This window comes from Notamacropus eugenii, chromosome 5, assembly GCF_028372415.1.
Source record: "Notamacropus eugenii isolate mMacEug1 chromosome 5, mMacEug1.pri_v2, whole genome shotgun sequence".
Lineage (NCBI taxonomy): Eukaryota > Metazoa > Chordata > Mammalia > Diprotodontia > Macropodidae > Notamacropus > Notamacropus eugenii.
In genome coordinates this window covers 21,824,555-21,829,034 of record NC_092876.1, presented here as the reverse complement: position 1 = coordinate 21,829,034, position 4,480 = coordinate 21,824,555, and the positions used below count along the sequence as shown (strand labels likewise).

General features: G+C 42.6%; 1 protein-coding gene across 2 annotated transcripts in view; it reads right to left on the bottom strand.

Annotated features, from left to right (window-relative positions):
* LOC140508353 (uncharacterized) overlaps positions 1-4,480 on the bottom strand; it is a 93,124-nt gene that overhangs the window by 43,893 nt on the left and 44,751 nt on the right. The window lies entirely within an intron of this gene.

Here is a 4,480-nt window from a genome sequence, read left to right as displayed (position 1 = left end):
CATACAATTAGTTAATTATATAATATATAAATATATATATAAATTATATAATGATATAATTTAAAACAGCATTAACAAATGCTGATTAACTATTTGATTGATAAAGAAGATACTGGTGAGGCCTTTGTAACAATTTAAGCCTGTTTCTTCTAAAAAATATATACTCTTTCCCACCTCTGTGCCCGAATCTAATTTTACCCCAAACTGCTCTGTAAACCAACCTACATGACTTACTTGATCTTACCCAAAATCTGTGTTAAGTTTCTCGGCAGAAGAGACTATTTCTATGTCATGAGTGGAACTGAGAGATACATGATGGAATAGGTCACATTCGCGAGTGGGTAAACTGCAGTTTACCTGTCTATCTGTAACCCATGCTGGCTAGTATGACCTGCATTGGTTAGCAAAGACCCAGAAAATTCTTGCAGCATGATATATGTGGCATCAGACAATGCTGACATATCATTTAATAATTGCAAGAATTTTTGTGACCTTTAAATGTTTTCTAAAAGGAAAGGTCACTGGTAACCTTTTGGAAGCAGTCTCAGCCCAGCAGAGAAAACTGAAGCCACAAGGGAAAAGTGCTGGGAAAGAAGCTGAGGTCCAGCCAACAGAGGCAGAGAGTGAAGCTCTGCCCGTGCCCTCGGCTGCCTGAAGCTGCTCTGTACTCAATGGGGTCTCCCTCTCCTGAATCACTGGTCCTGCAAAGCCTCTGTCCCAAAGCTTCTCCACTCTCAGGACATTTTACCCACTTAACCTGACTTGGTCACTCATTGTTTGGCTTCATTTTTCATCCAAAACTTTTTTCTTTCCTCTCCAATTCAGCTAACAAGAATATACCCAGAGGATGTGTCAGTCTATGCCATTAAATCCTACTCCCCAGGCCAATAACTTTTCCAACCAAAGGACCTCCCCCCCACTCCCCATTCTTTGGAAGGTAAGCTCCAGGAGCACAGGGAATGTCTTAACTTCTGGATTTCTGTCCCCTGGGTCTTTCAATCTTCCTCAGCACTGGGTTAGAAACAAGGTAGCACTTTATAAATAATACTCATTCAAATAAAGAAGAGATTCAAACTCTATTCCCTATCTCCTACCACCTGACCTCATTCCCCTCCCTCTAAACTCTCCACCACAAAGTTTCATCCTAACCACACCCAACTCTTCAACTGTACTCAAAGCCTGTTCCACAAGCAATAAGCTTCCCTTTATCTTAAACCTATTCCTCTCCAATTCCTTCTTCCATCTACCAGGTCTCACTGAAACTCAGCTTTCCCCTGCTGACGCAGCCTCCCTGACTACCATCTCCAGTGCTAGGTGCACCTTCACTCATTCTTCTTGGCTCACTCATCAAAGCAGAGGAGTTGGACTACTCCCTACTTCCCACTGACAATTCCAGGTCTTTCCATTCCTCCATTACTTAATAATAGCATGAATCTTTTGTATATGTGCAGTAAATGGTGTAATATCTTTGGATCTCAATAAAACAGAAGAAAAGTTGAGCACAACACTGAAAATGAAAGAAGCAAAGCTATTTCTCAGTGTAGCATATATTTACCAAGAATGACCATGAGACAGTGCATGAAAACTGGCCAACACAGAACAGAAGGAAGCTGGTCTGAGATCACCAAAATAAAAAGGATTAAACCACAAAAGCATTTGAAGAAAAGGACTGAAAGTGCAATGAAGAAAGGCTGTCTCATGCTGTGGACAGGGCATGTTCAGGAATGCTGGCTGAACCACTCTGGCATCATGAGTTCATGATCTGCATTGTAAAGTGTAATGAGAATCATGCCCTGCCTGTCTTTAGGTTGTTGTGAGCACCCAATCTGATGTATGGAAAGCTCTTTGGAAATTAAATTACCTTAGAGTATGAGCTTCTAATATGAGTCATTCCCCAATTTGTAACTGTTCAAGGAATAGGAATGGGCAGTGTTCAGAAGAAACCAAAGCTATATATGTTGTTTTTCAGTCATTTCAATAAAGTCTGACTTTTCACAACCCCACTTGGGGCTGTCTTAAAGATACTGGAGAGATTTGTCATTGCCTTCTTCAGCTCATTTTGCTGATGAGGAAATGGAGGTAAACAGAGTAAAGTGACTTGCCCAGGATCACAGAGCTAGTAAGTGTCCGAGACTGGATTTGAACTAAGGTCCTCCTGACTCCAGGGCCAGCACATCTAATTGCCCCAAGCTATATACAGCCACTTGAAAAAATGTTCTAACTCACTATGGATTAGAAAAAATACAAATTAGGGGGCGGAGCCAAGATGGCAGAGTAGAAAGACGCACATACACATAGCTCCAAACCCACAACCCATAAAACATCTGTAAATAGCAACTCACTGAGAATTCTGCAGCACCAGAGGCCACAGAACATTGGAGCGAAGGAGATTTCTGTTCCAGAGGGACCTGCAAACCTCTCGCAAAAGGTCCTTTGCGCCACGGACTGGGCGCTGTGGACTGGGAGCCAAGTACAGCCCTGCCACGGCCACGGCTCCAAGAGGAGCAGATTCAAGCGGGCTTCAGGGACCGAATCTCCAGCGGCTGCGCGGGTCCCTCCACCCACAGGTGACGGGGGTCGGTGAGAGGGTATCTTTGGCAGGTGGAGAGGGGAGTGGGGTGCCCCCTTAACTCAGGCCCCCTCAGGAGGCAGCAGCGGAGGTGGGAGCAGACTGGGGCTCCCCAAGCAGGCAGGAGCCCAGATCCATTGTTGAAGGTCTCTGCATAAACCCCCTGAGGGAACTGAGCCCGTGAGGTGGCTCTGCCCCCACCTGAGCACCTGAACTTAATCTCACACTGAATAGCAGCCCTGCCCCTGCCAAAAACCCTGAGGCTGGGAAGCAGTATTTGAATCTCAGACCCCAAGCACTGGCTGGGAGGATCCAGAGGCAAAGTGGGTGTGAAGAGAATATTCAGAAGTCAAGTCACTGGCTGGGAAAATGCCCAGAAAAGGGAAAAGAAATAAGACTATAGAAGGTTACTTTCTTGGTGAACAGGCATTTCCTCCCTTCCTTTCTGATGAGGAAGAACAATGCTTACCATCAGGCAAAGACACAGAAGTCAAGGCTTCTATATCCCAGCCCACTCAATGGGCTCAGGCCATGGAAGAGCTCAAAAAGGATTTTGAAAATCAAGTTAGAAAGGTGGAGGAAAAGCTGGGAAGAGAAATGAGAGACATGCAGTCAAAGCATGAACAGCAGGTCAGCACTCTGCTAAAGGAGACCCAAAAAAACGCTGAAGAAAATAACACCTTGAAAAATAGGCTAACTCAATTGGCAAAAGAGGTTCAAAAAGCCAATGAGGAGAAGAATGCTTTCAAAAGCAGAATTAGCCAAATGGAAAAGGAGATTCAAAAGCTCACTGAAGAAAATAGTTCTTTCAAAATTAGAATGGAACAGATGGAGGTTAATGACTTTATGAGAAACCAAGAAATCACAAAACAAAACCAAAAGAATGAAAAAATGGAAGATAATGTGAAATATCTCATTGGAAAAACAACTGACCTGGAAAATAGATCCAGGAGAGACAATTTAAAAATTATGGGACTACCTGAAAGCCATGATCAAAAAAAGAGCCTAAACATCATCTTTCATGAAATTATCAAGGAAAACTGCCCTGAGATTCTAGAACCAGAGGGCAAAATAAATATTCAAGGAATCCACAGAACACCGCCTGAAAGAGATCCAAAAAGAGAAACTCCTAGGAACATTGTGACCAAATTCCAGAGTTCCCAGGTCAAGGAGAAAATATTGCAAGCAGCTAGAAAGGAACAATTCAAGTATTGTGGAAATACAATCAGGATAACACAAGATCTAGCAGCTTCTACATTAAGGGATCGAAGGGCATGGAATAGGATATTCCAAAAGTCAAAGGAACTAGGACTAAAACCAAGAATCACCTACCCAGCAAAACTGAGTATAATACTTCAAGGGAAAAATTGGTCTTTCAATGAAATAGAGGACTTTCAAGCATTCTTGACGAAAAGACCAGAGCTGAAAAGAAAATCTGACTTTCAAACACAAGAATGAAGAGAAGCATGAAAAGGTGAACAGCAAAGAGAAGTCATAAGGGACTTACTAAAGTTGAACTGTTTACATTCCTACATGGAAAGACAATATTTGTAACTCTTGAAACTTTTCAGTATCTGGGTACTGGGTGGGATTACACACACACACATGCACACATGCACACACACACAGAGACAGAGTGCACAGAGTGAATTGAAGAGGATGGGCTCATATCTTAAAAAAATGAAATCAAGCAGTGAGAGAGAAATATATTGGGAGGAGAAAGGGAGAAATGGAATGGGGCAAATTATCTCTCATAAAAGAGGCAAGCAAAAGACTTATTAGTGGAGGGATAAAGAGAGGAGGTGAGAGAAAAACATGAAGCTTATTCTCATCACATTCCACTAAAGGAAGGAATAAAATGCACACTCATTTTGGTATGAAAACCTATCTTACAATACAGGAAAGTGGGGG